Here is a 13,172-nt window from a genome sequence, read left to right as displayed (position 1 = left end):
TACTTACCACAATGTCTGGGTTAATCACTCTGTAAATGTTAGGTATTATTAAGTTATACATAAATATCACTAATGAAGCAAGTGCCTTTGGTGTAAAAAACATGATTTGTGATGTCAGCAAATTTTACTACCAGTTCCTAAATTTATTGTGTTTCTTCTGTAAGTATATATGTAGAATGGGGTGCGGGGTGAACAAAGCATAAAAGTTCTTTCTAAAAAGTGTTATTACAGTTGAATCATTTATTTTTCTGTTTTAACTTTCTACAGTAAAAAACTTACATTTTAAATAAATAAAAGAATTAAGTTTCTTTTTTAACATAAGAAAACAATACATTAATAGGATATAGTTTCTTAAGCCTCAAAACACACAAATTCTTATATAAAGAAACACAAAATAATTGTAAAATTATAAAATGCAGTGACATGAATCACTTGAAGGTAGAAGAATTCTTGGTATATTATATATAACTATATCATAGCGACTTGTAGTTTCCTGCCTCATTTCTGCTCATACTCTTAAACTTCCCTTTCCTGTTATAAAATTCTCATCATCACCACAAGGTTTACAATGAAAGAAAAAAAAACAAGCAATTATAATACAATATGTTAAGCATGACGATATCCCTGATGACTTATCTAAAGAGCTGAGGAAGAAAAATTGCTCTCTGAGTTCAACTATGAAGTAGAAGAGTGGTTTAAAGTAAAGATATTTATAAAGAATCATTTTACAAGAGTAACAGCTTGTAGTAGAGCAGGACTGCCAAGTGATTCTCAGTGTTTCACTTTATTTTAATCAATGTTTAAAATTAATTTCCGTAACTATTATAAGAGTGTTCAAACAAATGCTGGGTTAAACAATCATGCGACCCATTGTAGAGATAACTTATTATAAAAACTCAAAACAAACAAAAAAACCCTTTAATGTGAAAGCCAGACTCAAAAGATTACATGATTCCCTAAGTGTGACATCTCTTTCTCAGGTATATTTGAGCAAGGGGTGGGGAGGGGAGTTACAAAGGCAGCGAACACTTGTACTCTAAAAGTGACAAAGGGAATGGTTGTTAATTGTGCTTTTTATAAGCTATAAGAGACATTATTACACTGCTAGAATAATGATACATTCTGTTAACTTGTTTAGTTTTGTGCTAGGTTCTAATCTAACTTTAAATTAACATTTTGAAAGAATGTGTCAGATAGGGCATGGACTGGGGGAAGGGGGTGGACAACACTGAGAAGGAAAAGAGAAGCAGAAACAAACCCAGGCAGTGCTTATTCATGCACTGTCCACGGAAAGGGTGTCCCGTCAGGTTACCTGGATGTCTCCTACACATGCTACATTTATTCCTATTGAGGAAATGAATTTACCAAGTTATTGGAACTTGATAATCATTAAATATTCAAATTATAAAACTAGGTCCCCTTAATCTGATCAATTCGATGTCCAGAACAACTCAAACCCCTAGTGTCTAAAATAAACCCTGACTGTTTTTATTGGCAGAATGATACTCATCACACCACGTTCTCTTAATTCAGTTTCCCATGGGAGACTGGCCTGCGAAATGATGTCAAATTCAGGAAGGCAAGTCAAGCATGAAAATACAGATTTCTGGAGACTCAGTGGGTACGACATGATGACACATCATTACAATCAATTAGGCCAAACTGAATTCTAACTTTCTTATAACCAAGTCACCTGAAATAGAAATTACACAATTGATGCTAATGGGGAATTACCATTCCCACCACCTCTTCCTCAGTTTTGATAACTAGGCCACTCAGCATACTACATTAAGGAACTGAGATTAATAATAGGAAAACAAAGTTAGCTAAATTCTGAGAGCTAGGTGGTTGTTTATCAACACCTTTATCAGTACTTTGGACCAACAGACTTAATTACTGCAGTGACTTTATGCCTTATACTGGTAGGGGGTGGGGGAAACAGGAGAACAGTATGCTACCACTTAGGTAAAAACAAAATGTGTACACGGGCAATTGCTTGTATATTCACTGAATATCTTTGGAAGGATACTCAAGAAACTGGGGGAAAATGTCACTTCTAGAGAGAACATGTGTGACTGGGGGATGAGATAAAAGTCCTTTTGGACTTTTTAAATTTCGAATTTAAATGCAAGTATTACATTTCAATGAAAGTAAAATGTATTAATAGTATACTATACATTTCTTCTTAAATGGCTACATAAACATCTGAATCTTTGGGAAGACTTGGAGTTTCTTAAGCCAAGTAGATGATTATGTTATTAGCATGTTTTGGTAAATACCCCTTACTCTCCCTGTTAGACCATTCCAGTATTTTTCTGGAAATATTCACAGGGAAGAAAAATACTCTAACCCTTTCTAATTGTTTTCTTAAACTCATAAGTGGAAATATATATATAGATACACATACAAAACAATGTCACCTTAAGGATCCTTTTTGACTCCTTGTTTGGTTACTAAAGGTATTTCTGATGCTTTCGAGACAGAGAGACTATATATGAAAGGATAAACCAATAAGATATACAACTCTCAAAAAGACAGTTAATATAAACTAATTTTAACATTCTATCTTCACGATTTGGGACTAATCTATTAACAATCTATTAACACTTGTGCTTAATTTTTGCAGTACCTGGTCAGTATGTGAAGTATACCCTAAGACCTTGAAATAAGGGTAGACTGCCCTTTGAGAATTAAAGAAATTAACAAAAGAGGATGCTAGAGTCCTTTTATAACAAAGTTCTTAATCTTCTTCATACTCCAATTCTTAAATTGAAGATAACTGCACATCCCTATCAGTTACAGCGGTTTGCTACCACTTTATCTCCTGGGCTGAAATCAGAACACATACTGAAGTCTGGAAATGCCCCCTTCTCTTAAGGAATAGTCTCTTCTCCAGCAGAGGAGTCAAACACTACCTTAAGGAGGTATAATGACTCCCAGGTCCAAGACTTAAATGTAATCAAACTAACATATTCATTAAAAGACAAACACACAAAAAACACATAACAGCTCATCTCAATGTTTCCCCCAAACTCTGGACTCATTTCTCCAAATGTCCACAAGTCATCTCCACATGACTAACAGTCATCCACTCCTGAAGTTAATATATTGAAAACAGAAACCTTACTATTCATTCTCTCCCCCATTTCTCTCATTGTGTTACAAGAACAAAAAAGAAAATATAAAATTTCCCCAAAGTTAATGGATATTAGCTATTAGAAGATACTTGGAGATGAGCACAAAGTAGAAAACAGAATTTTAATCCAACAATGAAATTATATCCTATTCACTTTGAAAAGTGCATGCTTCCAGTAAAAGTACAATATTTATTAGGTTTAAGGTGTCTTTTTAAATTTACTTTCCTAAATACATTTTCCAGAGAGCACCAAATTAACTGACATAGATGAACAAGTGTAGTGACTGATAAAATAGCAATGTAATATTTACTGGTGTGATGTTATGAGGCATCCCATCACTGGGCAAGCATTTTTAAAGATAATTCCTCCTCCCCTCAAACAGTTATACTCACCTCTTGATTATAAACTGTAGCAATCTATACATTTTAAAATCCTAAACTAGTCCTCTAACCTCTCCCAAAGTAAAATTCAACACAAACAAACTTGAGCCTTATTTAGGATTCTAATCGAAAATACATTTCTAAAAACCTTTCCAAGACGGGGAAAAGGGAAGACTTGCTAAGAAAGAACTGAAAAATAAGCTTAGTACAAAAAATAAAAACTAAAAAAAAGGAAAAAAAGAAAATCAAAGGGAGATTAATTATAGGAGTTTTAGAAAGGATGTGAGGTGATAGGCATCAAGGGTCCTCATTAAAATGTCATTATGAGTCTCTGTGAATGTCAGTTTACATACCTAAAATGAAAACTATTACGAGAGTGCCAATTTATTTCAGTAGCTCCACCATTCTTTTAGCTTCCCAGATTTAAAACTTTGGAGATACCGTAGACTTTTACCCCCACTGTTTTTTATAGTTAATCAGTCACCATATTCTAAATTTCTTCCTTCCAAAATGTCTCCTGTGAATACAAAGCAAAATTCCCAATTTCAAAAGGATACATACAAAAAACAAAGACTGACAGTGAAAAAGAACATTTTTCAAAAAATGAAACATGAGAAAAATTCATGCTATGCTGAGTCAAAACAAAACAAAACAAAACAAAACAAAACAAAACAAAACACTCAACCGCCATAGGGAGAAAAATGTATAATCCTAGTTTTATAAAAAGGAAAATATTTATCAGCATAAAACAAGATCTGAAAGGAACCACGCTACATGAAAGTATTAACAGTTGTTCTTTCTTTTGGGGGGAGTTTATAACTGTGTTTTGTTTTTTCACACTTTCTCTGCATTTCCTACCATAAACATGCATTATTTTCACACTTAGAAAAAATGTTATTTAAAAAACTCTCATTTTACCACTATTTGTCCATTATCATCCTATTTCCTCCAGTCTCTCCCTTCCCCAGGACTTGAACAACAACAGTCTTCTTTCCTCTTGAGGTCTCAGAGCCAGTGCCTACCCAACTTAATACTGCTCATACACATGCTCCTAAAATTCCTTGTTCATACTTATCTACAACACATGGAAGCAGAGCTGGCCATAAAAACAACCAACTTAGAACAGCGTTTCTCAATCTCAGGACCACTGACGCTCGGGGTAATCACTTCTTATGAAGGGGCGATCCTATTGTAGGATGTTTAGTAGCACTCCTGGCCTCTATCCACTGGATGTCAGTAGCACCTCCCATTGCCCCATCCTGTGACACTGCCAAATGTCTGGGGTGGGGGGAGGGGATTGTCCCCATTGAGAACCATACATTGAAAAGTTTTAAAACTTCCAAAATCATTTCTGCTCATATCCATATATATATACCTCAAGCCTAAACTTCTTTGACATATGTCTTACACAACATTCCTCATAGTCTTGCCCACATCTTCTTTTTCTCAACAGGAACTTTCCAAATAGACCAGACTTACTTACTGTTCCTAGAAAAATAACTTTCATTCTCAATTCCAAGTCTTTGAACAGAGTTTCCTCACTAAAATTCCCATTCGTACTTTTCTATTCAATGGCTTATATCCATCCTTCAATTGTCAGTTCTCTGCAGAAGCTTTACTAATTAGTTCAGTTCAGTATACGTCCACTACACCAATAAAGAGTATCATAATACACATATATATTTGTTTGTTGTTAATCTCATATCCCAAACTAGACTAACCTCCCTCAGGCTTTTTGCTCAGACACATTTCTGTCGTATAGCCACTGGGCTAACAACTGTGCTGGGCACAGAAGCAATCAAACGCTTGATAACTGATGAATGAATTTAAATGCTCTGCTGTTCATCAATAATTTTTCAGAATGAAACATTAACATACAACGGCATATTTTCAGAAACACTTAGGTTTTGCGTTTTTTTTCCCCTCTTTAAAATTTTTGGGAACACGTAGGTTTTCAACTGTTCTCTACACTTTCAGGAAATGAAACAAAGGAATTAAAACTATTAACTACAACACAAACATGAACTTTATGAACTCCACGTATCTTAAAATACCCAATGGCTTTTTTTTTTTTTTTTTTTTTGCTCAGTACACAACACTTAAGTATGGTCAACAAGAGCAGACAAGTTGATTTTATAGTGTGTGAATATACGTGTACACAAACACACCTTACACATATGTCTATTACATCCCAGGTTGAAAGAGGTAAACGAAATGAAAGCACTTTGTGAACTGGAAAAAAGCCACAGAGAAGGCAATAGCGTAGCCTAGAGAGTTAGAAGCTTGAAGCCAGCCGGCTTGGGTCCCAACTATTATTAGCTGTGTAACCTTGTACAGGTTACTTAACTTCTTTGTGCCTCGGTTTCCTCCTTGTCAAACGGGGATAATAGTATCTGTCCCAAAGCAAAGCTCTCAAAACAGTGCTTGCCTATAGAAAGCCAAAATAAATAGTAACCACTGTTACTATTAATTACACTTTTAGTTATTAGCCAAGTAAAAAGCGCCAATGTCTACAGTTCTGATTCAAACCTGGAGCTGGTTTTACAGAAAAGCAGGATAAGCTATTTACAAGTTTAAGCTATTACGTGGACTAGTTTCTCAGAATTTTTGCTGGTGCTAAACTGGTAATTACAGAATCTCTGTTACAGGTGTTTGGTTTTTTATTAATCTGCAAAGAAACTGACATAGACAACTCTGTTTTCTGCAAAGAAACTGACATAGACAACTCTGTTTTCACGGAACTTTACAAGCCACGAGAAAACAAATCAACTCTTTGTTATCTCCATATTTAAGCCAATTTAAGAGCGAAGTAAAAGCCTCGGTAGTTACTGAACAACTTTTCAGGGTACACAATGAGGTTTTTAAAGTTGTAATCAGCAATGCTTATGCAGTTATGTCAAGTTTTTGTCCAGCTAAACAAAAGCTCATCTGTCAGGGCACCAAGAAGCCGTCAGAAAATAAGGAAACGCCGCGGCCGGCCCGGGCGGCCGTCGGGAAAGCCCGTCCCCCGCCAGCCCGCCGCGCGCTCCGTGCTTCCCCCTCCGCGGGCCGCAGATGTCGGCTCCACCCGACGATAAGTGACAGCAGGTTCCGTCCGCGCCTCTCCGGGCCCGGACCCCTCGCGCCCCCTCGCGCCCCCGGCGCCGCAGCCCCGACCTTCCCAGCCGCGGCCGGGCAGAGGGGCCGCCCCGGGGGCCGCGGGCTCGCACCGCCCCCGACCCGGGCAGCCCCGCCGCCGGCCGAGCCGAGGCCCCCGCGGGGCCTGCAGGTGGGCCCAGGGCGCGGCCAGGCCCGAGGACACGTCCGGTCCCGGCAAGAGGGCTGCGGGCGCGGGGCTCGCACAGGCCCGGCGTCACTTACCGGCGCCTCATGGTACCGCGGCGCCTCAGTCCAGCCCCGGCGCTGACGAGCTGCGCCCGAAACCTACGGAGTCCCCGGGCTCCCGAGCCGAGCCCCACTCAGGGCCATTCAAAAGCGGCCGCGCGCGGGGCCCGCCGGGATTGCGCCCCCTTGGGCGTCTCTCAGGCTCCGCCCAACGCTGGCTCCGCCCATCTCGGGCCGCGCAGGAGGGAGGGGGAAAGAGGCCCTGTGGCCGCAGTGCCCCCTGGTGGCCACAGGTACGCACAACAGTCTTCCTGCTACGCCGTAAGGAATGCGCCCTAAGGAACTGAGGATGACAAAAGTCAAAAAATGACCCCGCGCTAATGACAACCTAGTGGGGGCGACCGTCCCTTAAGTGTTGCACCACGAGGTTCAAACGATCTGCTATAAAAATATGGTGCAGGGAGAGATTAAGTCGCTCCCATTTTAAATGCACTAGGCAAAGTATTTAAAAGCATGGATTCGAGCTCTGTGACGTTGGGTAAGTCATATAAACTCCCGTGCGCTTGGGTTTCCTCATCTGTAAAAGGGGGATAATAGTAGTAGCTGCCTCATTATTGTGAGGATTAAATGAGTTAATACATATAAAATGCTTAGAGGAATGTATCTGGCACATGGTAAGCACTATGTAATTGTTATTTTTTATTTCCTAATATGTGCCAGACTTAGAGTCATACTCATAAGAACGCAAGAAATATGCATGATGCAGACCTTGTCCCCAGGAAGCAGGCTTAGTCTCTTTGGAATGGGGTACAGTAAAGTATGACGTTAAATTTGGATCTGTCCCTGATATGCTTTTAATTACCGAGGGTAATTCTCTTTATGTTAGTGGAAGCAGAATCTACCCATCTTCAAAGGTAAGCCACCGATCAAGGTTAACCAAATTGTGACAGGAGCAAGTTTGTCTTTGGTGGGCCTCTCACCCCTTGCAGAAGCCAATCAAGTAGTGCTTTTAAAAAATCCTTACCTGAGGATATGTTTGTTTGTTTTTTGTTGGTTTTTTTTTTTTTTTTGAGAGAGAAAAACATTAATGTGAGAAAGAAATACTAATTGGTTGTGCTCCCCGACTGGGGATCGAACCCAAAACCCAGGTATGTGCCCTGACCAGGAATCAAACCCTCAACCTTTTGGTGTACTGAACAATGCTCTAACCAGCTGAGCCACAGGGGAAGGGCTCAAGTAGTGCTTTTGATGGAAACTTTCCTCACTGCAAGACTCTATATCCTTTGATTCACCTTTTTTAGGCACTCCTTACAGGACTCTCCAGGGCTTGCCTAAGAAACAGGTTGGTTAAGTTTGGTACAACTATATTTTTGAGGGTCTACTGTTTGCCACACTGACATTGTACCAGGTGCTTGAGATAACCTGGAGAAGCTCACAGTGGCTTGGGAAAACAGGGAAAGAGATCATTCCGATACACTGTGGTGAGTGCAGTGATAAAAGAGTATATTCTAAATGCTGTGGGAGTTCAGAGCTCTGGGTGGCCTGGCAGATAAGCTAATCAGAGCTAAGATATCACTAGGTGAAAATAACAATGTATTTTTCCTCCCTACTAACAGGGTTCTTACTGCAAAAAATTAAGCAATGGTGAAAATTTCAGGCACTAACTTAGGTCCATGGGAGAAATATTTTTAGGATATGTTTTGCATAAACAATGCCTTTGAGTGACTCCCAGATTATACTAAGCACAAGCAGGCACATGCCTATGTGTGGGGCCACACCTGTTAACAGGTGGGACTCTTGAGAGAGTCTAGCAGGGTGAGTGAAGGAAGCAGGAGCCCTGGGTTCTACGTGTGTGCAACTTAGGACATTCCTTGAGTATGACTTCCACTAAGTAGGTGTGCGGTTTTAAAGAAAATGAAATTTAACACACATGGGTGAAGTCACTTTCTCTCACGCTATTTCTTCATCACCATCATCATAAACAGGAATTTCTTGATGACCCACTATATAAAAGGCATTGTACTAGGCCCCCACCAGAAGAAGGTGAAAAAAGTGTAAGACAGTACTTACCCTCAAGGGATGCTGGATGGTGAGGTAGGACAAATAACGGCGTTCTGAGTCGACTCAGGAAATCTGCTGTGTTAACATAGCAGCCTCTCCGCTACATAAGACCTCAGGTGGTCTGAAGGCCAGAGGAAAATCTTGATGTTCTCATTTCTAGAGCTTCTTAGGGCACAGTGTCTCAGGCAGGTTCATCCTCAGGCTCAGGTTTGGAGATTTTCACCAGTGGAAGAGTGGCCCTCGCTCATAGAGCTCAGGTGACTGCCAAGTGTCAGCATAATTTAAAGGTGAAAAAATTTGCAATGGCTTTATATTGCTACTTATGAAATGTATAGCATTTTAGTGATGAAAATGCAGGTCAGTTTTCTTCATTGATACCTTCCAGTCAATGAAATTGAAAATTTTTCCCCTTGGACCTCAGTCAAGTTATATATGTATTTATATATTTATTATTTTATTTCAATCCTCACCAGAGAATATTTTTTCCATTGCTTTTCAGAGAGAGTGGAAGGGGGGGAGAGAGAAATGTCAATGTGCCTCCAGCACACACCCTAACCACTGGGGCCGGGGATTGAGCCTGCAACTGAGGCACATGCCTTTGGCTGGAATCGAACCCGGGACCCTTCAGTCTGTGGGCCGATGCTCTAACTACTGAGCAACCGGCTAGGGCTATTTATTTTTTAAATCCTCACCTGGTGATATGGTGTTTTTTGGGTTTTTTTTATTGATTTGAGAGAGAGAGAAAGATTGATGTGAGAGAGAAATATCCATCTGTTGCCTCCTGTACCCACCCTGACTGGGGATTGAGCCTGAAACCTAGGGTATGTGCCTTGGTGGGGAATCAAACCTGAAACCTTTTGGTGCATGGGATGATGCTCCAACCAACTGAGCCACCCAGCCAGAGCCAAGTTTTTTATCTTTTGATGGATAAAAAAGTGCAAACCAAACATTTTTATTATCCCTGCGCCAGTCCTTGTACACAGAAAAGTGGTTCACTGCTCGCCCTCACGGTGGACAGACTCTGAGGGAGCTTAGCCCTGGGCCATTCCCTCGTCCCTTCCTTCTCACTGCCTTAAACATTCCTTCCATCTGACGGAAGGGCAGCTGAGTTAGTCTTTGTGCCCCACAGCCCGTCTCTTAGGGTTAAGGACATCATTCAGGGACAGTGTCTAGAGTAACCCTAACCATAAACACTCACCTGAGAAAACGCTCACGCAAAGTCCCACATGCATTTCTTAGAGAGTTAGGGAGGGATTGCGGAGGAAGGTTTGAGCTAGGCCTGACATGCTAGACAGGATTTCAACAGGCAGGCTGTTCCAGACGGGGGGGGGCGAGGGGGGGGTGCCAAGTAAGATCCAGTGAGGCAGGATAGTAAGAAGCTAGGAAAATTCCTTACCAAGTGGAATGGGAAAACAGAGAGATAGCTGAACAAACTGGCAGAGCAATTCACAGCCAGATACAGAAGGTCACCAGCGCAGAAAGCTTCTGGTGCCTAGCAACGGGCAAAACTGGCCCAGACCTTGCCCCAGGGTGGTCTTTCCCCCATGATTTTTCCTCCCTAGAGATAACATCTAGGCCTCAGCTGTATTTCAGCTCTAGGTCCAGAAAAGCAGCAAAACCTGGCCGGTGATGCCAGGAACAGCTACAATGACTAATGACCTTGGTGCTGACCAATCAGTGGGGACCACAACCCTGAAAGGGCACACCTGGAGAAGCTGATGAATATTCTATTCTATTGAATCCTCCCCTAAGACCACTCCTAAACCCCTGGCCTTTAAAACCCTCAAGACAAAGGATCAAGGGCCCATTCTCCTTGGAGCAGGCCCACGCCTTTCCTTTCCCCCACAGGGGTGCATCTCCTAAACAATGAGGGACCCCCACGAGATTTTCAACCAGGGGAGCAATGGGCAGCAGCAGCTTGTCCCAGGCTAACCCCCTGAACCTGTCTCCAAGGTCCCCTTTTCTCTGCTCTCCAGTGAGCTGACAGCAGCCCTGCCTTGGCTCACTTCTTTCCATCACATTTTTGGAGAGCCAAAGCGAGCCCGCCTAGTCTCTCTCCATTGCTTCTTCTATCCTAGGCCCTCCCTTGTTTCACTGTCCCCAGCTTTAATAAATGTATTCTCAAAATCATCTGAACGCGCGTTGTGAAATCTTTTCTGCATGAAGTCAAGAAGCCACACAATACAGGACAGCCTGGTCCAGGGCAGGTCCCTTTCCCGTAAAACCAGGACCATTGTCTATCCTGATTTGATTGGAATGGCAAGAGCCCTGGAGAGTAGCAGGAGTGAAGATTGAAAAGGTATGTAGTCACCTGACAGGTTGTAAAGATCTGAAATGATCAAGTAAAGGTATTTGGGGGGGAAAAAAAAAACTATTAGAAACTCTTGAAAGTCTATTATTCATGGGTAAGCACTGTTTCTGTTTGAAAATATATTTTCTGAGATATTTTACTATGCAAATGTAACTATATTAATGAACAGAAATGAGATAATATCCTACTTATAATTTTGTAAGCTCCTTTTTAATAATAAATATCATATATATTATGTAGGTCAATCCATGCCAGTCTGTAGAAATGCATATAATAAACATGACAGTTGAAACTTAAAAAACAAATGGCATAGGCTTTGAGCAGGAAAGTGGCAGACTTAAATCAAGACTTAGAAGGATTCATCTCTCACCAGGATGCAAGACGGCTAGTGGGAGGAAGGGAGGGTTGATGGCAAGAACCTTAGGTATGAAAGTGTCACAGTTCAGGCTGAAGATTCAGGGAGCCATAGCATTTACTGTGTATGTCATTCTCATCAACTCAGACTGATGCCAGGGCTGATAGAGGCCAATGCTTGAGGAGATCTAAAGACAGCAATAGCTCATCCATCCCAGGGGTAACTACATCCACCGCTCAGCATCTGAGCCTTTGGGAAATTCTGGGCAGCTGATTTTGGCAGTCCCAGTGAGAAGCTGATCCCTTGTTTTCTGCTCCTCCCTTTCCCAACTTCCTGTGCTGTGGAAGGAAGGAAGGAAGAAATGCTTCAGATAAGGCAATAGCAATGAAAATGAGCAAACCTCACTGCTAGTTCATGAGATTCATGCTTTTTTTTTTTTTTTTTAACACATTTTTAGAGAGCCAAAGCAGGCTCTCCTTGGTGGCAGAAACAGCAGTTCCCCCCCCCCCCAATATGTAACTATGTTAATCTTTTTAATTATAAAAAAATACATGCTGGTTGTACAGCAAAAATAAAGCAATACAGAAATCTATATATTGTACTAGGTAAAGCCCTCCTTGTAATTAATCTCTTCCCAACCATCTCCCACGTTATAAAAGATGATTATTATTAACAAGTGGATGAATCTTTCTATGCATTTGTAAACATATGTATACAACTATACATATAAAATGGGCTCACAGTACACATGTTGTCATATCTTAGTTTTATTCCCATTTCACAAATACTACATCATGGAGAGATTTCCATTCCATATATTATACTGTATCTTTTTCAACAGAAGTAGCAGTTTTGCTTAGAGTTTTTTGGGAGGTGGAAGGTAGGAGTGGTGGGGACTGGTGGGTGGTAGGGGGTCCTCCTGTTAAGACAATTCGTTTCTGATGCAGATCTCTGTTACATCTCAACAACTGAGAAGCAGGTAGCAATATCTGGTATTTATAGGTCTTCAAATCCGAATCCCCAGAGAACATTTTCCCCCTCCCCCAAGAAGATTACCTGCAATTAGGGTACACGCACCAAGCGGGAGGTGGTACAGGGCAGCATGTTAGAGTGGAAAGAACACTAGCCTGGAGCAAGGCTCACCTCTACTGGAAGCCTAGGTCACTGCCTTTGCACCCTTTCTGCACCATTTTTACTTTAGTTGCACAATGGGGATGTTGGAAAATAAGATAAAGTATGTAAAACCCCACACTAGTACTTAGCACAGCGATTATGTCTCTCTGCAAAACATCCCCCACCCCTATCTTTTTTTGTTCAGTGCTTTTTCCCCCAAAATAGAAAACACATTATGGTTGGCTGCTGCCTCAGGAAAAATTATCCTGAGCTGGAAAATTCAGGACCAGCTCGGAGGGGGCGGGCAATGCTTCGGAGACAGATTCACTGTGAAACTGATGGCCTGGAGATCAGTACAGGGTATCTGAAACGTATGACCATACGCAATAAGTTTAATCATGCAGCTGCTTCGGGTGGTCAATACCCCTGGGGCCTCTTAACAGAGTTAGTGAAGTGTTCAAGCGCAGGGGCAGACAGGAAGGAAATGAAAT

General features: G+C 41.3%; 1 protein-coding gene across 1 annotated transcript in view; it reads right to left on the bottom strand.

Annotated features, from left to right (window-relative positions):
- Positions 1–7,036, bottom strand: part of KATNBL1 (katanin regulatory subunit B1 like 1) — a 33,084-nt gene extending 26,048 nt beyond the window's left edge. Inside the window, exon 1 of the mRNA XM_081132778.1 lies at positions 6,878–7,036. The gene's annotated coding sequence lies outside the window, so the exon portion shown is untranslated. The remainder of the gene's footprint in view (positions 1–6,877) is intronic.
- Between the last annotated feature and the right edge of the window lie 6,136 nt (positions 7,037–13,172).

The sequence above is a fragment of the Miniopterus schreibersii genome (genome assembly GCF_964146895.1).
Source record: "Miniopterus schreibersii genome assembly, chromosome: 1".
NCBI classification, from domain to species: Eukaryota; Metazoa; Chordata; class Mammalia; order Chiroptera; family Miniopteridae; genus Miniopterus; species Miniopterus schreibersii.
This window is presented reverse-complemented; position numbering and strand designations above follow the sequence as displayed.